We start from the raw sequence: 22052 nt of genomic DNA, 5'->3' as shown, positions 1-22052 counted from the left end.
TTGCAGAAGCTATGTTGAGTTGCTAGGAGTTAAATTATTTTGAATAATTTGGAGATAATTTATCCCAGTTGCAAGAGATTATTGACTCATCTGGCTTTTGTCTAGATTATCCAAGTACAGTGAACTACCTTGAGATACTGTTTGAAAGTCTTCTACTTGTCCATAGATGCTGATAACATTTTGAGTACTGCTGTACTGTCACAACTTTCACCGACGGAATTTCACTGAAGCATACATGAAGTTATAAAACCAATTTCTGTTTTATAGACACCTAACAAAAAGACAATTTTCCATGTGCTAATACAATTAAATTTAGTGATGAAAATGAAATTAGATTTCAGAATATTGTTTTGCATTATTAACATAATTTCAAGATTACTGAGAGCACACAGTGGTGTTACAGTGACGTGTGACTGATGAGGTGGAAGTATGAGTGTGAGAGCCATTGAACACCATGAATTTTCATAATACATCATCATTATGAAAACACCTGTAGTAAACATTGTGCTGATACGCAGAAAATTTCTTTTCTGTGGTTGATGCAATTTTCATTTTGCCCTGCCATTATTAGAAAGGAAGACAAAAATGTCTGCCAGATAGAGTATTTGGAGACTATATAAAAGACTTCGATGCTGATAGCACATTGCTGATTTTTCTATCTAAAATGAGACTGGAGAAATCTTTCCTTTATTTCAAGTCATTGAACTGAAAAAGAGCCGTTTCAGAAGGTATTTTTGAATGACTTTGCAGTTCTAATCTTCTGCCTGCCTGAGAGATGAAAGGACTAAAGATATCAAAAAAAAAAAAAAAGTTATTAATGATCTAGTTGGGAGAAAGTGCATCCTCAGAAAGTTTACAGATAATACAAAGCAGCGAAGGGTGGTTGATGCACCAAATATTTGTGCTGGAAGGACCTTAACTGGCTGGATATCAGCTGCCAGCAACCTCATAGAGTTCAACAAAGAGAAATTTGAAGCCTTGTATCAAAGGAGGAACAATCCCATATGCCAGCACAACCCAGGGGCTGACTGGCTAGAAAGCAGCTTTACAGAAAAAGACCTGCTGTCCTGGTGTCCTAGTGGACACCAAATTGATCATGAGCCAGCAATGTGCTCTTGCAGCAAAGAAAGCCATGAGCTTCCTGGACTGCATAAAGCCAAGAATCACCAGAAAGTTGATTGTTCCCCTCTACTTTTTCCTCGTGAGACCAAATCCAAAGTGTTGTGTCTAGTGCTGGTATCACCAGTACAGGAAAGGAAAGGGCATATTGGAGCAAGGCTCAGAGAAAAAAAAAAAAAGATGGTTAAGGGGTTGGAGCATCTGTCATATGAGGAGAGGATGGAAAAAAAGGAGGGATTGTTTAGCCTAAAGAAGAGAAGGATTTGGGAGAACCTTCTCAGATTCATAGAAACATAGAATGGTTTGGGTTGAAAGGGTCTTTAAAGAACATCTAGTCCCAACCCCACCGCCATAGGCAGGGACACCTTCCATTAGATCCTGTTGTGCGAAGCCCCATCCAACCTGGCCTTTTAACATTTCCAGGGATGGGGCAAACACAACTTCTCGGGACAACCTGTTCCAGTACCTCACCACCCACGTAGAATTTCTTTCTAATGTTTGATATAAATCTACCTTTTTCAGTTTAAAGCCATTTCACTGTGTACTATCACTGTACCCCCTGATTAAGAGTCTCTCTCCAGTTTTCTTGTAGGCCCCCTTTAGGTGTTGGAAAGTCACTATAAGGTCTCCCTGGAGCTTTCTCTTCTCCAGGCTGAACAAGACCAACTCCTTCAGCTTGTCCTCATAGGAGAGGTAGTCCAGCCCCTTGCTCATCTTCATGGACCTCCTCTGTACTCATTCTAATACTTCCATGTCCTTCTTTTGCTGGGGACCCCAGAGCTGAACACAGGTGGTGTCTCACAAGAGCGTAGTAGAGGGAGATAATCACCTCCCTCAAACTGCTGGCCACACTTTTGATGCAGCTCAGGATACGGTTGGCTTTCTGGGCTGCAAGCACACATTACTGGCTCATGTGGAGCTTCTCATCAACCAACAGTCCCAGGTCCTTATACTTTCAATACATTCTCTGTCCAGACTATATTTGTGTTTAGGATTGGCCCAGGACAGATATAGGAACGGCACTTGGCCTTGTTGAACTTAATGAGGTTCATGCAGGCCCACCTCCCAAGGTCCCTCTGGATGGCATCCCTTCCCTCCAGCATGTCAACTGTACCACACAGCTTGGTGTCATCAGCAAATTTGCTGAGGATGCACTCAATCTCAGTGTCCATGTTGTCGACAAAGATAGATGTTAAACAGCACTGGTCCCAGTACTGACCCCTGAGGCATACCACTCGTTACTGATCTCCACTTGGACATTGAGCCATTGACTGCAATTCTTTGATTGCAACCATTGAACCAACTCCTTATCCCCTGAGTGGTCCATCCATCAAATCCATGTCTTTCCAATTCAGAGATAAGGATATCATGGGGGACAGTGTGAAATGGTTTGCACAAGCCCAGGCAGATGTCAGTTGCTCTTCCCCTATCTACCAATGCTGTAACCCCATTGTAGAAGGCCACCAGATTTGTCAGGCAAACAAGGCAGAAAGCTAGAGACTGAAATAAAATTAAAAAAAAAAAAAGCATATCCATTCTTCTTTTTTTTTTTTTTTATAGCTGAAGGTGCTAGACAATTGGGATACTGTAGTGATCACAAAACTACATAGCTTCTTGGATATTTTGATATTTGTAGTCTAGTATCTGCAGAGAGCACTATAGTGAAGATCATCTATTGTTTTGACAACACCAGTGCTGGATATGATTATGTGTTAAGTTAAAATATTGTCCTTTAGACTGAAAAGGTTGTGCTGCTGCTTCGTAGATGGCATCTCCATTATCAGTCATCAGTAAAAATGACATACATCTTACTTTGGAGATTTTCAGCAAATAATTTCCAAAAATAATTTCTTTCAGAGTGTAAAATAGACATAGAACTATCTTGGATGTGAGAATGTTACAGACTAAGGATTAAGGCCCTCCTAACTACCGTAGAAAAAGGACATTAGTTCAATTCTTGTTCTATTTTGTATTCCTACTATATTCAAGCAGTTTTGATGCATGGAATGGCCAAGAAAATACCAAAGAGTTATAGCTATAAGATCAACCAAAAATCCCAAGACAATTTCCAATTTCATCACCAATAGTGGGTATTTCTTAAGGATAATTATAAAACCAGACTTAGAAGAATTAAAACTTTTCCTTAACATTGCACATATATGCTGAAAGTAGGACAATAATTGTATATGAGCTCAAAGTATTACAGGTACTTACCAAAAATATTAAAATATTATAAAGGTTTGCAAAACAGAATTCACGTGCTAGCCATTAGCATGGATACATATGACTGTAAATATTCACCATGATCTAGTATTTAATTAGATCGTTTCCTGTTTCATCCATTGCATAGAATGATTGGTACTAATTCAATTAGCAAGTACCCATAATTTTGCTTCATTATGTCTAAGGTAAAGACCTACCACAAGGATGGAGTGTTTTTGTTCTTGTTTTTTTTTTTATTTAGTTTGTTATGAAGACAGAATTATTCTTTTTTTTTTATAACATTGTCTTATAATATTCTTTGCCAAAGTACACAAATATTTCTTGAACTTGCCAACAGCTTGTTAGCTGACTATATAAAATTATCCTATAGGCAACCAAAGCACAGATACACTGAGGTCCTATTAAATAAAAGCAGGATCTTGATGTGAAACACCTTCAATGTCATTCATTAAATACTTAGCTTTTCTGCTATTCACAGCACAGCTTTCATATTTGCATCGTAAGGAGGAAGGGGTGTCACACTTTGTGGCCATTTCTTATGTGCTCAGTATCATAGAATCATAGAATCATAGAATATCCTGAGTTGGAAGGGACCCTTAAGGATCATCAAGTCCAACTCTTGACACCGCACAGGTCTACCCAAAAGTTCAGACCATGTGACTAAGTGCACAGTCCAATCTCTTCTTAAATTCAGACAGGCTTGGTGCAGTGACCACTTCCCTGGGGAGCCTGTTCCAGTGTGCAACCACCCTCTCTGTGAAGAACCCCCTCCTGATGTCAAGCCTAAACTTCCCCTGCCTCAGCTTAACCCCATTCCTGCGGGTCCTGTCGCTGGTGTTAATGGAGAAAAGGTCTCCTGCCTCTCGACACCCCCTTACGAGGAAGTTGTAGACTGCGATGAGGTCTCCCCTCAGCCTCCTCTTCTCCAGGCTGAACAGGCCCAGTGCCCTCAGCCGTTCCTCGTACGTCTTCCCCTCCAGGCCTTTCACCATCTTCGTAGCCCTCCTCTGGACACTCTCCAACAGTTTCATGTCCTTTTTATACTGTGGTGCCCAGAACTGCACACAGTACTCGAGGTGAGGCCGCACCAGCGCAGAGTAGAGTGGGACAATCACCTCCCTCGACCTACCAGCGATGCCGTGCTTGATGCACCCCAGGACACGGTTGGCCCTCCTGGCTGCCAGGGCACACTGCCGGCTCATATTCAACTTGTTGTCTACCACGACCCCCAGATCCCTCTCTTCTAGGCTGCTCTCCAGCGTCTCATCGCCCAGTCTGTACGTGCAGCCAGGGTTTCCCCGTCCCAGGTGCAGGACCCGGCACTTGCTCTTATTGAACTTCATGCGGTTGGCGATCGCCCAGCTCTCCAACCTATCCAGATCCCTCTGCAAGGCCTTTCCACCCTCATTCGAGTCCACAACTCCTCCAAGTTTGGTGTCATCAGCAAACTTGCTCAAAATACCTTCTATTCCTACATCCAGATCGTTTATAAAAATATTGAAAAGTACTGGCCCTAAAATGGAGCCTTGAGGGACCCCACTAGTGACCGCCCGCCAGCCTGACGCAGCCCCATTCACCATAACCCTTTGGGCCCTGCCCGTTAGCCAATTGCTCACCCATCGTATGATGTTTTTATTTAGCTGTATGGTGGACATTTTGTCCAGCACTTTCATATAAGCACTTTCAACACAGGCAGCAATGAATTCCAGTTTCCTTCTAAAAAACACTAGGAGGAAGATTAACTGCCCTGGTTCAGCTGCTTCAATAGTTTGCTAGCTCAGAATGCATGACTTCTGAGAAGTCAGTCAGGTGTATTTAACTATTTTTGAGTAAAGATGTGCCTAAGAATCATTTTTTTCCCTTCCTGGGATAGTTCTCTAATGGCAAGGTACTTGACAAATGCTAGATTTTGGATTGTATGAGGCTGTATCCTGAGTGAATAGAAATGCCTACTGTTTAACCAGAGACAAGTGTTTGTACTTCAGGGAGTGACAGTAGGTCAGGCTCACCTGTGCTTTTAGGTGGCTTGCTGATTACTATGGATTTTTGAGGATCCTTATGCTGATTTGTAGAGCTCTTTTGATACATTATAGATCACTCTTTGGAGGAACTTTCCTCCCCTTTTGACTGTTTAAGAAAGATACAGACCTAGCTCACTTTCCTTCATTTGTCCTGCTGACAATGAATTGTAACACAAATGAATTGTGTTATTCTGTAAGTATACTACTTGGAGCTTCTCTGAAAACACCATGACCAAACAGTTCTGCTTTAGCTAGCAAACAAACATCATACTTCTTGAAAGTTTGGTCAGGAGTGATTTTATTTCAAAAAATTGTCAAGTTAACTATATTTGGTGCTCTCTCTTCCGCTGAAGGCTGATTGATGGTTCCCTGATTGTGATTTTTACAATTTAAAAACCTCTATCACTCAGAATAGCTTTATAGGCTTAAGTGAAATTGCTTTTTTTCTTGTGGCAGAGATCCAGCGTATTTCACAACTGATTCACAATAAAAGTTCAGAACATAGCTCAACCACATTAATGCTTTCTTAACTGTTCCTTACTTATTAGCCTAATGAGCTAGCATCTAGGTTGCCGACTTTCCTTGCTATCACACAAGCAATTCTAGCATCACAGATTTATATGACTGTAGCATGACAAGTAGATTCTGCTGATAGAAAGGGGGGAGAAAGATTAATCATGTACAAAAAGATGTTGACAGAATCATTCCCGCTTAGTATGAAGGTTATTTGAAAAATTGAATTTTTATTTCTTGGCTGAGTCAACCCACTGCTTTTCAGTTTACATCTGTAACAGTCAAACCCAGTCCTGCTAAACACATACTCTGCTTCTGCCAACTTCAATGTTCAGCATTTTTCAGGACCAAGAACCAAGGTAACAGAATTAAAGATTCAATCCAACACCAAATTGCTCCTATTTTCCTCCTCCTTTTTTTTTTTTTTTTGTTGACATTTTGGGCTTCCAGAGGGGATTAAAATCTTTGTACTCTTTATTCATGCAGTATCTTATATATTAAAAAAATTACTTGAGTCATATTTCCTAAACATGCATAAACAACAATGTAGGTAAGTCCTTGCTGAATTGTACATTGAAATTGCACTAGTAGAGGAGACCTAGGAAGAATAAAAGCTTCTCTTGATTTAGACAAATAGTTAAACAGTAATTCAGAAAAAAAAAAAAAAAAGTCCTTTCATTGAAAAGAACCGTAATTTTCAAAATCATATCCTCTTTGCGATATTCTCAAACAACTTTCTCATCTCAGCTTTGTCAACCTTGTCAGCTGACTGAAATAAGCACGTCTCCAGATAATTGACAATAAAGCCAATACAAACTGGATAAATCTGTTAAAAACACAAATATAGATTTTTTTTTCAAGGACTCACTACAGAAAGTAGCACAGTATCTAAAGAAAGCACATTTGCAAGGTCTCCATTTTTCATGTTGCTTCAGTAAAAGAAAGAAAATTGAACAAAATTAGAATCTCCTCCAGAATTTTGTTGTGAGACATAGACAAATTAAAAGTTTGAACACTGTTTGGGGCAAAATGAGAGAACGAAGCAGAGAAGAGAATTTGGGGCTGTTCTACATGAAATCATACCTGAATGGTCATGCCTAATCAACAAAAATGGTAACACATCTCAAAGCTTACAGTCGGCAGAGAAAAAAGGTTTCTGTGTCACGGAGAGGAAACACACAACTCCCATGTCTATTTCTATCTTTTTCACTTCAATCCCAGCCTTCTTATCCTCCAGTTTCAATATTTTCCAAACACCCTAACTTTCTCTTTGTTCATCTTTCCCATCAGATTTGCAAAGAAATTAGAGACATTTGAATATGACTCCAGTTTGATAAGAAAGTCTTTGAATTGCATCTTCAAAAGAGAAATTTTCAAATTAGGGTTGCTGACTACAGAGAACATTTAGTTTCATCAGATCTATGTTTCATATCAAAATCCATTGATGGAAGGCAAGGGAAAAGTTCTCCCATGAGCAATCAAGATATTTGCAGAATGGTTTATTCCATCTTCTTCAGAAATGTCTATTGTAGCCACTGTCAAACTCAATAAATCACCAATCTCAGTGAACTCTAAAAGTCCTGTATTATGCTCATGGGGAGCATTTTGCAAAATAAATGTAAAAAGTCTTTTGCTTAAGACCAAAGTATCAAGATTTTACCAAAAAGAGAAAAAAAAAAAAAAAAAGCATATAATTTGTAACATGCATATTAATTTTCTACTAAGACTAATTTAAGAATACATGAATTTAAATAGCAATTTGTAGAGTTCTTTGAATTATTCAAAGTTACTAGTTGGCTGCAGAATGGCAGGATTTAAGTGATACTGAAATAATGAAGAAATAAATAACAGCTTATTATGTTAGGGCCAATTTTACAACATGAGTTTTGGTGTTTGTTTTTTTTTTCTGATATAGACTTCTGAAGAGATTGTTTTCAAAGCAGCATCTTTCCTAATATAAAAAATATTGAGATAAAAATGACCCCTTAGAGAAATCAGCTATACTTTTTACTACAATTTTTATTGTAATTTATAGAAATATTATATTCCTAACATCACTTAAAGATCAGTTACTTCTCATGATGCAACCATGATGCTCTATTTTTATTTTTTCAGTGTTTCCCATAAGAACAGCAGTCAAATAGTAGTCACTGAAGAAAATTATATAATGACTTAGGTACAAAAATATATATATTTTTTAATTGAAACTGATCAGTTGTGTGTGCTATTTAGGGAAATGAAAAACTCTATTTTAAAAATATATACTCTTTGAAAAACTTCAGACAGTACGTCACTCAGGTCTAAGGACTTATTCACACAACACAGAGCTGGGAAACTTTTAGGAGAGTCAAAATGTAACCTGCATTCTTGTGAAGTGGTATTTGTTCCATTGACTATAGTATTTAATTAACCAAAATTGCTGCTAAAAATCTGACCATACATTTTCTAACAAAGGTTGCCACTTTTTAGGAGAAATCAACCATGAGAAGGTGTATTCTTTTCTCTTTTTGTTCAGGTATTTCTTTCCCTCTAGTGTATACTGCTAATGAGGTATACTATTCTATTTCAAATGCTAGGTACTTTAATAGTCCTTAAAAATGTAATACACTGAAGTAAGTAATGCTCACAATTTCCCCAACACCTTACTAACTGCACAGGTGTTGAAAGAAATCCAGACACTTTGATAAAAATTGCTTCATATTTTCTCTTAATAACTTAGTCTTATGAAATCTCTCTTCCTTCTGGAAGTAAAAATTATGCCAGTGTCTTCATTTTGTAGAATACACTAAGCCTGTAAATTTAATTCGTTGCCTTTCTTCTCTCTGTTACGTTCCTATAGATATTGAAGCTAGTCCAGACAAATAATCTTTGCTTCAGAATTTGTATTGATCCTAACACAGATCCTATACAAGTAAAACAATAATAATGAAGAAAACATTCACAATGTCTGTTGCAACTTTAGCATTTTTTACACAGATGGGAGTGGGCTTCTATGGAAGACCTGCAAGATACTATTTTCCAGTTTCTTAAAGCTCCCACCCAAGTGCAGCCACAGAACTAGATTGTTGTCCATGTCATTTTGCTGGAGATCTGGTACTTTCTTTCTTTATCTACCAATCTCCTTAGCATGTCTTACGGAAACTGATGATAAGGCTTTAAAAAGGTGTAGTAAAATTTGTCTGTACATGGACTTAAATTGTGGCATGATGTTATATCCTTTATATTCTACTTGAAATTCCTCACACTCCTCAGTATGAGCTATCAGCCCTGTAGAATGGAGGAGAAACCTATTTGGACATGTGAAATTACTACAGTCTTCCATGAAGAAAAATGATGAAGGTGAAATCTGCATGTGCCAGACCTTTGTTTCCTGCTACAGTCAGATGCAGATGAACCAGGAAAAGGCACAAGTGCAGGCTAATGAGGAAATGTAATGGTGCAAGTGCAACAAAGTCAGGTTTCAGAACACTGTTTCTAGACTTGCAATATCTGAAAATAGACATCTAAGAGGTTGATGCTGATTAGCATTTGAGTATATAAAAGGCTAGTAATTCTGCTGATGGAATAAAGTGGAATTACTATCACCCTCACCCTGATAGGCTTTAAACCATATCCAGGTTCTCATCAGTTACAGCAGTTTACTTTCCAATGGTACAAAATGCCTATTAAACTATTAACAAAACCCTGCAGAAAATACAGCTGTTCAAAAAAAATAAATAAATTAGGGTTAATGCTCACACAAGCCAACTTAGTTTTTTAGAAGATGTGAAAGTATTAGAAGGAAGGGCAGGGTAGAATAAAGCAAAGAAATAGAAATGTAAATGTTAAAATTCTATCTATAACTTCATGAGAAAATTTGACTATGTTGCAACAGGGGTTTTGTGGAGCCAGGCATTAGAGAAGGATTTTGTTATAATCAATAAAAATTATTAATGGTTTATATATAAAGAACTTATTAAAGTCAAGAATCCTCACGTGGATTTTGTGGATAACATTATTCTTTGTATAGTTATGAGTCAGTGGCAGCTTCATCACACTGTACCAAAACTCAACATCTTTTTCCAGGGGACTGGCGAATGAAACACTATATTCATTTGGCATAATAGTCTTGTTAGGTAAGGTCCAACAGCATTTCAGTAAATCACACTACAAACAAATTACCCTGGAATATTTGTGAGCCTCCTGTTGAATAGATGTTTGCACCTGAACCAGAATAGCAGTAAGCTTCCAGTGCAGCAAATGATCCACATTATGCTTGCTATGTTAATGGTGCTGGTTATGGCTGAAACTTAATTCTACACAAGCACCATTTTAGTATGTAAAATATTAACAGTAAAATAAAATAAAAAATACTGTGAGCATTAATAAATAAAAAGAAGTGATACCTATTAAGTAATAGGTTTATAACTGTGTATTAAAAAAAATGGAACACATTACTACTCCCAATGTACAAAATGACTTTGTGCACTGAATAAAGCCAAAGGAGGGGAAAAACCAACAAGCATATTAATTATAAAAAAATAAAATAAATCAATCATAAGTGGTTTGTTCATTTCTTGAAAGCTAAACATGCTTGGCAGACTTGTTTTCCAGCCCCATTGCCAACTTTATGGCAAAGTTTTAGTTGTTGGCTTTGCCTCAGGAAAAATATTTTAGCAGGTAGGTCTGTCTGAAAGTACATATTTTTCATTTATCAATGCTTATGCAGTTTTATAGTCATATAGGCAAGATTAAAAGAATGTTCAGAAATTAAATGGTTAAAAGTTATTTTACAAGTAATTTTACAGCAGTAAATTACCAGGAAGGTTCTTAAACACTCTTTACTCTGAAAGAGCTCCTGGAAAGGTGGCAATAGGACACATGTTTAAAGGAAATAAACACTGGCATCCAGCTAGACAGGCTTAGTATTTTTCTTAAATATAAAACCCCACAGTGAGTTTCTTGAGAGTCCTAATTAATTGTAATGAAACAGAATCTACTTTGTAATTTCCTTACATTTTGCATGTATTTTTTAAGGAAAAATAAAAACTGTATTTTCAACAAGGGTGATTCTCTTGAAGTATTTGTTTTTCTTTGTTTTTGTTTGCCTAAATAACTTTTTTACATATAGAAAACACAAATTAATCCAATCACATAAGAAAACCCTTACTGAGAAATGATCATTTCACTTTATATTCATCCTCCCACAATTTCTCCCCCTTCATTTGTTACCTCTCATTATATGTTTAGATACAAGGCCACTCACACACAGTCTTTGAGTTCGTATAACTAGTGTCATGGAGCTATGTCTGAAAGCCTTGGACAACACAAAAAATCCATGTAACAAATGGCCATTCCTTGCTGACCAGTTGATTGCTTTCTATTTTGAAAGAAGGCCATCTTGGCAAATTCGTGCCAATTTGTGCTTTTTTTAATAAAGTGCTTATTCATTTAGATGATTTTAATAAATTGTCTGTATTTTAAATAGGGAATTTTGAAAATTATAATAAATTAAACCTTTCCCTTGGACTATTTGTTTTCCTGAAGACTTACTTCCCATACTGCTTTTCACTGTTATAACTGTCAACAAACAGATGACTGAATTTGGCCCAGAAAACACAGAGGTTTTTGTCCCGCTTTGTTTTGGCTGCTGGAAACAAATTGTAAAACAAAACAAAAAATGTTGTGAAACAAAATGGAAACTTCTTGTCTGCTACAGCAATGGCAAATTAATGGGGAAGAGGGGTGGAAAAACAGTGGCTACATCACCAATGCTAAAAGCTTTTTCAGTATAACTGTCGCATGACTCACATTCAGAGATTTCTTCCACGCCTTACAGTGAATTTAAAGTTTACATTAGGAAACTTGCCTGATCAAAACTAGTAGTGAACAGTACTAGTGCTGGTCCTGTAAGAACAGCTGCTCAGACAGTACAAAGGTAATTGTAATTGTCTGCCTTGGAAACGTATCTCCATGCATGTACTGCTGTGGGGCTCTGTGTTCTGCAAGATTTTAAAAAACATTTTAAATAGGTTCAGGTTGTACTGCAGCTGTAGAACACACTGTATTGTATTCACAAAACTTTTACTTATCTCTGAGCATCTACAGTTCTGCTGCTAGGGAAGTACCTTGGGGTCATTGTCGATGTTTCCCAAATCTGTAATGCATACTTCTTTCCCAAATCCTAGAAAGGATGTGGAGGAATTGCCCTCCTCCTACTACATATTCTTTCCATTCAGCTCTTCAAATAGGTCTTATGATATTTTTTTTTCCCTGATTCTGAGTCACAGCTAGATTCCTCACATTTATGCTGTTAGGGCATGCAGGGAGACGGGATTAAATACAGACTGGTACCTCTAGGCTCCTCTAGCAGTGACATTTACCTTTTCTTCACAAGATGAATAGAGAACCAGAGTTCAGAAGGATGTGCATGTCTTAGCAGCGCTGTATGTTCTTTGCAGACAGGATCCATAGTAGCAATTTTGGACAACTCTCTTTTGCAACTTTTTCTTTTTATGTTTTATTATGGACCAATACCCTATGGAAGAAAATGGAAAACTCACTGAACTAAGGCAGTCATGCATGTAAATTAGTACTAATTCTTTGATAGATGTTTACATTCGCATTTGTCACAATATGAAACCATTTAAACAGGAAAAAAAAGCTATAAAGAACTTGATACTGAAAAATAGCTTTAAATTATAAAATTAAATTAAATCTCAAAAGTAGAAATAGACCTAAATCCTAACATTTAATATATATTTTTTTAATATTATTTTTTCTACTAGATCCTACTCAGGAGCTTTAATCCAATGTAATTTTAGTACACTTCAAGGGGACTGTACTTACATAAACAAATGATGGTTCTTTATTTCTTTAGTTAAGCACTTTCAGTATTAAAACAGCAATAATTGTCTTGGTAGATACTCTTACAAGGTGAGAATTTGTAATTTGTGAATTTGAGAATTTGTAATTTGTGAAAAAGAGATCCACCACTTTTTGAAGTGAGCACCAGTAAGGTAATGACCAACATTTTAGGCGTCATTCCTGTTTCATGACAATACGATGCTCCAAGTGCCAAGTCACGGAAATATTCTCCCTTCAGCAATTCACAGCTTCTTGGCAAGGTTATTTAGAAGCTGTACCAAAGATTTACTTTCCTTCAGGTATATATGCTCTTGAGTGATATGGGCTATACAGTTTGAATTTTCCTCTGGTGAACATGTTTTCTTTAGACATAACGTAACTTTGGCTCCAAGCAAGTCTTATACTTTTACATGTATCTGTTCAAGAATCAATGATAGACACAACATTTTCTTTCCTTAACTTGGCAATAGTCCAAAGGTCCTAATCTATGTCCAGAGGGTAAAGCTGGCAGATGTACAAATTGGCAAAGAGCAGTAATAGTTTATTTAGATGCCCTTTCTGGCAACATTTTCATATATTTATCTTCCTTCTGTTTTAGAAAAAATACTAGTTTTATCTTCATCAGAAAGAATAATATTTTTATTCAGATTATAGTAGCACATAAAAAAAGAAGAACTGCATCAATATATCAATCCACTTGAATAAAATGGAGAGATATTCTTTTAGATGTCTCTAGCACAGATGAGTATATTTGAGTACAACAAATGAGAAACCCAAACAAGAAGGATTTTGAGGGGTATGTTTTCCTTCTAAAGCTCCTGTAATTCTCATTGACAGCGATAAAAATTCTGTGTGTATTGCTATGGGACAACGCTTGCAACACACCTGACTTGGAGGAGAGATGCTTTCTATTTATCAAAACTGTTGGTCTTTTATTCATATGGGAGAAGGTTAGGAATTATTTGTAAAATACAAAATAGGCTTTAAAAATAAGGGAAGAGAATTTCTATGCCCTCAGGTTATCTGTCAGACTTATACATATGTGTGTGTGTGTGTGTGTGTGTGTGTGTGTGTGTGGTGTGTGTAAAATGAAATATAACCACAACAGATAATAAAAGGCATTGGGGAATGAACAAAACAGGGAAAAGATGAAAGCAGAGGTGAGAACAGAGACTGTGAAATGAAGAAATTAAGCAGTTAGTGTAATCAAAAAGGAAAACCCTAGCTGACTGGAAGACAGAAAATAAATGCTTTTAACTATACCTACATAGACATCTCACAGACAAAAGAGTAGGATGATTAAAATGCAATGTCCCACGCAGACCCCTTCCAAGATCTCTTGAGGATCTCTCTCTCTCTTTCTTTCTCTCTCCCGTCTCCATCTTACCTATCTACCCACAAATTTATCTATTTAAATTTTTTCAAATTACTATGGGAAGATTGTTCAGGCTACTGTGAAGTAATCAAATAGCAGAGACTACAACTTTCAATCTCCTTGGCAATCCAGAAGAAGTAAACAGGGCAGTTGTAAGAAGAAAATCAAGAGGGAGGAGATAGTCATCACTAGGAAACTGGGTGAGGTTATTCTAAAACACGGACTAGTTGCAGAAGTACACTAGAGGAAAAACAAACAAACAAATAAATAAATAAATAAGACTGGCAAAAAATGAGACTATTAATGTCTACTTGCCATAGTCTATTTATGCCTCCTTGATTCAAAGACTTATTAAGCAAAATAACTGGTTCAGCATTTATTTAGGCCAAATTTCTTGTTAAATCCTATGTTTCTTTACCTGATTAGAATTAGGAGGACTATTCCTTGGGTGCTAAGCAGAACAGAATTATCACATCTGTTTATTAAAAGAACTGAAAATTCTGCAACCTTTATCCTGCAACCAGATAAAACCCACTTTACCAGAGTATGCTTAATGATATACAGTGTAGCCTAATATAACACACTTTTGGTATATGTACTGTTCTGACCCTAGTTATGCCAGGGAAACAGTATCAGAGGCAAAGAGATACATTGAGGAATAAATCAAAGATAGACACCATCACAACTCTGACAGAGAAGACATAAAAGCAAATCTGTGAACTTGTTTTCTTGTCAAACCTGGCCAAATTTGTTTGGAAAGTCCATTTCTATCAGGGGAATAAGAACCATACAACGATTTACACTCTACCTCACTTCATTGCATGCTGCTGCTAGGACTTCGTAATAACATGAATTAATTAACTATTTCTACATAAAATTGTTGTATGTTTTGCTTCAGAACACCTACTGCTACTTCGCACACATCCAGAAACAAAACAAAATACAATAATAATAAGAAGAAAGGACACATACACCTATCAGAGCAACGTATGCACTTCCCAACAGTAGACTAATACAGTAAAACACAATTGTTTTACCCTCTTCAGACAGCCCCTTCTCAAGAAGCCCAAGGACTGTGCTTTGAAATATGAATAAGCTTTATGAAGTTAAGAAATCTAGGAGATGACAGAACATAAGGGATTGCACCATAGTCAAGACCCCTCCTGAGAGCCCCCTGCTAGGATTTATTTCTCATTAAAAAGATGTAAGTAAGAGGCTTGAAATTTCTACAAGAAATTTTGAAAAATCTAGGTTTTTTTTTCATACTTAGTTTAAACCTCAAAAAACAAAACAACAGCAACAAAAAAAAAAACACCCTATAATGAAATCTCTAATATGTAACAACAACAACAAAAGATAATCTATAATTCCTGAATAAATATTCACCACTCATAGAAGAAAAACATAAGAAGTAATACATCAAATTCAAACTTTCCTGGAAATAATGTAAAATATATTCCCTGTTCTGCTGCTGTTTCAGAACCTCACCTGTTACAGGCCAACAATCACGGAGGTCCAAATTCAAACTTTCCTGGAAATAATGTAAAATATATTCCCTGTTCTGCTGCTGTTTCAGAACCTCACCTGTTACAGGCCAACAATCACGGAGGTCCAAAGGTGAAGGCAGGGATCTCAGGGTCTCTTTCCTACCCTCATCTAAGCCATGCAACCAACAGGCTTTCAGGAAGCAAGAATTCTGAAAGCTTGGTACATTGCTACAGACTGGTGAATGTCTCCTAGGCTTTGCTAAAAATACCATAAGATCTATGGATGTCCATTCAGCATCTTTTTAACAACCTTGGCATGTGAATGAAAATCTGTTTTGCCATTAATTTCCTTGGCCAGTCTAAATGGTAGAGAAGAAGGGAACCGAAACTCATATCATTTCCAAATCACATAAACGAAATCACTGTACCATAGGAGATCCCATGGCTGTGAGTTTAGAGTGCACTATGCATTGCATTATCTTCACATTTTGAAAGTGGTATAATTGAATTAATTTGTCTAGAACAGGACTTTCTGTATGTTAAAAGCCTATTAAAAACATCTTTGAAAGCTACAAATCACAAAGGAGGTTATTGTTATACAGAAGTAAGAGGGAATGGATTTAATCTGATGTCTATGTAGTCTCAATTTGCAGATATTTTATTTGGTCTTTTTAAATAACATTGAAAGCTAGTAGGTAAAATTTATTTATTAATTAAAATTCTTCTAACTGATCACTATGTGATACCATTTTATAAAATGTATCACTGCTGATGTGTCTGTAAAATTCTGTGGAGGAATATAACTGAACTTCCTTCAGTAGAAAATGCACCTGCTAGCTACCTACGACTGTTTAAAAAGCTTTACTATGACACTCCAAGATATGTATGTCATTCTTTGAGTTGCTATATTAACCAGCTAGGGGGAAGCATACAACACATCACGTTATACAGTCATACTATAAAATTGTGTAACACCACCTCATTTTTCTTAAAAACACTTAAAGTAGCATGTATGTTTAGTGCCTAATAATGGCCCAGTCCCACAAAATATTTTTTGTCCAAGAGCATGCTAGTGAGATATACAAAGCACTGACCATCTTGAAGCCAAGGAAGAACAAAGTGGCCATCAACACAGTGATTCTTCTAATTGCAAGTTTAAAAGCATATTATTTTTGTCTTTTGAAAGTAAGAGTGAACTGAGAGCTACATCAGAAAGCTACAAATGGGGCTTCAGAATGGCAAATCTCCATTCAGACAAAAGCACCCTAAGTGAAAGGGGGCACTGACATTGAGAAACAGTTATTGTTATGCACACACGTACATACTATTAGACACAGATAATCTCTTTAACTCACTTTATGATACAATATTTTACTTTGGTATTTTTGCCTTTTTACCTATATACTCTAACTATACTATATCTTTATGTATATACTTTATCTATATACTACAACTATAACAGAGCATCAGCAATAATACTATATTTATGCTTGGAATTTTTATGCACAGTAGAGGGTGCCAGACAATATGCAAAAACACTTCATATGCTAATAATTTCTACAGCCAATGATTTAAAGTGATAGAAAGTCCTCTTTTACACATTTAACATTGTTACAGCCAGCAAGTCATAAACTGACAGAATTTTAGGACACAGATCAGAGATATTTTTGGTGCTTGTGTCAACATCTATTCTTCCACCCAAGCTAATGCATGGCTGCTTTCCCCATTGAACACTACATACAGGAGTTAGCAGGAACACTTAGGAACCTTACACCAACAGTTTGTTACTGTGGAGAAAATACTGGATTCAAACACGGGAGATCTGCACTGTAGTCCTAGCTAAGATCCCAGTGCTCAGGTCATTCTGCCTTGGGATTTTTAACTCACTGTGAGCTCACTGTGACTTTCTCAAGTCATTTTCTTGGGGATAATGGTATTGAATACTCAGGAGTACTGATGAAACCTGCTACATACAAGTTAAATAGTATTACTACATTTATATTTTCGTTGTTGCTGTATCTTAACTGCAGACCCACATTACACCTGTATGACTGTAGATTTCTCCAGTAAAAGCATAGAAATCCACTGATAAAACAATTTTAATGCAGAGTTCAAGTAGTCCATACTATGACTCTGCCTTCTGCAATTTGTAGTCATGCTGAGGCTTCTGGGAACCAAGAAACAACAACAGAAACCTCCAGGTACTCTGAAATCAAAGCATTTGAGAGTTACCATACTCCAAAGCTATCACAGCTATGCCAAGAGTAATGACATTGCCCATTCTAAATACGTACCCACAGCCCATTCTGTATTTGTAAACAGTTCATATCATTCAGTGGAAAGAGTCCAGGTTAGTTTGTAGAACAAAGTACAACACTTGAGATTCAGGTAACCTGGGCTGCACCACAGATATATTCAGACACTGGCAATGTTACTCCCCCTAAATAATTTCTTATTTGCTAACTTGTGCAATATTTTAGTTCTTTCCAACAATCACTCCTACACAGTAAATTAAATTTTGCCTTTGTCAAACCTACAGACAACTGCTGTATCTCAACTCTCTACTTAAATTCTCCTTGAAAGAATGTCTATTTCTGATTACATATAAACTTCACTTCTGAAAAAAGATACAATGGACCCCTCTATGTAGCTATATCAAACACATAGTGAAAAACAACCTGCAAATCTGTTTATTTTACAACTGCAGCTCTGTCAAGCTTCTCTAACAATCCCTCAGCTTTCAACACACTTACAATTGACTGGGAAGGTATAGGTGGGGAGGTTGCACGTAACTGCTGATGACTTCCCAGATTGAAGGGGGTGAACAAGGAAGGCAGGAGTAATTTTGTATTGTATTTTGTAATTTTGTATCTTAGCTTTGAGTAACAACAATTATTTTCAAAATCACATGAAGGTGAAATCTAAAGGTCTGGAGGAGGACATAAGAAAAGTTAAGAGTTGCAGAGAGCAATCAGACTAGCAGAATGCACACAAGTATACCTTTGCAAATTACTAAACAATCTGTAAGCATTTAGGGGACAATGAGATTGTAAGAATCAGTCATGACTTGTAAAATTGTGTTGACCTAAGTTCTCTTTTTATGAGTTTATTTGTTTATGAAAGCAGAGGAGTAATAGATCTGATCAACAGCTTTGTTAACATCACAGTGTGATACCATCTGATATAAAATTGCCATAAGAATAAAAATATGATCTATGCCAAATTACTTTCAATAGGTTGCATGACTACACAAAAAGCAGAAAGGCAATTATTAATAAACATGTCTCAAAGTGGACTGATAAACCAGTGGGGATACCACAAACTTTAGCTTTGGTTTTATAGTATTCAGTGTGTTTTCATTACATTGGGTAGCAACAAACTTAAAGCCTGCACTTACAAAATCCATAGATGATGCCAAGCTTTGTGGGACTGAAAGCAGTCTGGGGAGCAGTATTTGATTCGATTTTTTCTTAATAAATTTGTGAAGTAGCCAGAAAGTAAAAAAGTATATTTTACTTTGATGAACTGTATTCTAAAACAGATGGAATTTTCAGATGGATTAAAAAAATTACCCCCTATTCCAACATTTAATCCTCATCAATCACACACCTGATAGAAACTCTTGCAATTCAAACTGGTTCTTAGTTTCCAGACAACTTGTAAAAATTAATAAACTGTTTTTTTCAACTTTGTTTAATATTTACCATTGTTGATGTTGACTAATCTTTTATTGATACAAATGTCAGTCTAAAACTGATATAGTTCCTCACTGACCTCAGGAACTATTGACTGTAAATATTGAGCATTTATTATGCATTATTCAATCTAACTAAACTCTAACCAGATTCAAAAGATTATTTTTTTTCTCTGGCTGGTTGAAATTTAAGCCCCAAGAACACTTTTTCTTTGTGTTTTCATTCATGAATGCAAATACACACTAATATGTATGTGAGATTGATCTCCAAATATTTATGTAAATTGAGCAACACCAAGTATTTGGAACTTCCGTTTGTTTTGGTCTTTTCATTTTTTTTTTTCTTATAGTCTCAAATGTCTGTATGTATGTATTATTCTTATTACTTGTTACTATAAATTGATGACAACTCCCTGACACTCAACAAAATGTTTTTGATAATACACATATACTTAAATATATACATGTACATGCATATACATAAAATGATTAAAATCATAAACACAGCCAGGTCTGTGTTCTTTATGATACTGAAAACAGTAAGAACTAACAGTTTTACTGTTTGAATTTACCTTTCTACTCTGACAGTAAAAGTACATTAAAAAAGACTGAGGCATACTGAAAGCATCCGTACTTTTGCTGCATAATTGGCAAGCACAATATCACATTACACAGTACTGCATGAATGTTGCACTTGCAAATTAACTAGATTCTATTTGTCACTGCAGACACTGCTATGCTGCCAGCTACCCAAAGATCAGGGCAAAAGCCAGGGCAAATGCACACTGCTTCTAACGTGTTCTTTTGATTGCCATGCAGTCAGTCAGTCGTTACTTGTTTGAAGCCTGTTATCCAAAGTTCATTCACACACACGCAGCCATTCTCCCAAATGTTAGGAAAACGTGCTGTTACAACAAACCTGCTACAGCCCTCATATTGATTCACGTTCCTTCTCTAAGCATTCACCTTTGTGGAAATCTCTTTTTTCCCCTACACTTTAGACAAGGAAAAGGCTTAAAGGTAGAGATGTAGTTCTCACAGCACGTACTGAAATGTGTACATGCTTGCAGCGAAGTGTAAAACAAAAGGATTTTCAAGCCAAACGGTTCTGCAGCAAGTCGTTTCCTCTTCAGGTGATACATACTACATCCTACACTACATTATAATACTAACAAGAATTACACACATGTACTGATGATTCTCAAATGAACTGAATGAGGCAAGGAAATACTAAATCTGTTCTTCTTTATTTCTCATTTTCATAATAAGCAGTAGAAGCTATAGCTAAAATTCTACTCATGTCAGGTTTAATGAGGGCTTTTGAAATGGGTTTGATTTTGTTATATTTAGCCTGTTTCTTCAAAGAAACCTTCCAGAAAAGAAAATGACAAAGTTTTCTCCATAAACTCAAGCAGTAAGTCAAGCTGCAAAGTGTCAGCATGTTGACTATACCAGCTGCATACCAGTGCCAGTGAAGCTTGAAGCCAGAAGTAAGCATTCAAGACAATAAACAATATCCTGGTTCACTGGCAAGCATACAAACAGAGCACCTATCTATAAGAGTGTTATTGTAAGACTTAAGCACAACTCCTTTCTGACATGCTAGACACCCTCTCTAGCATTTCTGAAAAATACCCATGGAAGGTTTCCTTTCTGAATGAAGAAAATGACACTAAATTATGCAAATGTATCAGAACTTTATGTAACGGAATAATGAAAAAAAAAAACACAATGTGTTCATTTACTTTGTCTATTCTTATTTATCAGACTTGAAAGTAACATGGATTTTTGCAATGCCTTTAATAAAAGCATATTCTTTAATCTTTGCTGTGCCCTATAAATAGAAAGACTTGAAAAAAAAAAAGATGAAGAAGACACTTATTGAAATTATGATAGCTGCTGTATGAAAATAATTTGATATAGTGCAAAAGCAGTACAAGAGCTTGTACCATCTGAACTTATAATTACCCTTCCCACAATAGTATGAATTGAACACTATGTTCTAGCAGTAATGATAGATTTGTTGCTACTTTAGGAAGCATTTTATCTGAGACAGTTTGCCTCCCCAAGACTTACTCTTCACAGAAACGCTGCCCAGCCTTTCCGTTTCTTCCAGTCTGATGTATTACACATTCAGAGAATAACTCTACTAACATATGCATCAGGGTGCAATGAGTGAAGTCATTCTGATATGCTGAACCAATGAATTGAATAAATGTCTCCTATTTAAACAAGAGATTATTTGTTATGGTTCTTATTTATGTATGAACTACAGTAGAGGTGAGTTTAAAATAAAATTACAAACTCAGATTCTGATATGTAGCAGAATTTCTGCCAGTTAATGTAGCAGCTGCACCAAAGGTTTTAGTTTGATCCACATTTGTCCAGAAAGGATGAGAAAGGAGAAAGGAGAAAGGAGAAAGGAGAAAGAAGAAAGGAGAAAGGAGAAGGAATATTCTACTGGAATGGTTTATTGCCAAATTTGGTTCTTCCATCTTGCACAGCACCCTTGCAACACCCTGTATGTAGAAGCTGGTTAGAAGGAATAGAAGCCTCTATGTATAGGCTGGGTAAAAGGAATAGAACCCCCTCCTTATTGGAACACTAGCTAAATAAGAGCAGTTTGTGAGAAAGGGATATTTAGCAACTGTGCCAGCTTAGGCATGGCATGGTGTTGTTAAGAAATTATTTCTGGAGACTTATGCATTACCCATCAGAAAGCATACATTTGAATGTAATTCTACTGGCATTAGAAAAAGTTTAATACGAAACTA

The 22052-nt window shown here is 36.4% G+C and overlaps 1 long non-coding RNA gene across 1 annotated transcript in view; it reads right to left on the bottom strand.

Annotated features, from left to right (window-relative positions):
• LOC140002337 (uncharacterized) overlaps positions 1-12389 on the bottom strand; it is a 126602-nt gene extending 114213 nt beyond the window's left edge. The window contains exon 1 of the long non-coding RNA XR_011808709.1: positions 12239-12389. This is a non-coding gene — a long non-coding RNA (uncharacterized lncRNA). The remainder of the gene's footprint in view (positions 1-12238) is intronic.
• Between the last annotated feature and the right edge of the window lie 9663 nt (positions 12390-22052).

The sequence above is a fragment of the Anas platyrhynchos genome, chromosome 4 (assembly GCF_047663525.1).
Source record: "Anas platyrhynchos isolate ZD024472 breed Pekin duck chromosome 4, IASCAAS_PekinDuck_T2T, whole genome shotgun sequence".
Classification (NCBI taxonomy): Eukaryota; Metazoa; Chordata; class Aves; order Anseriformes; family Anatidae; genus Anas; species Anas platyrhynchos.
The sequence above is the reverse complement of the archived record's forward strand: the minus strand, read 5'-3'. Positions and strand labels throughout refer to the sequence as shown.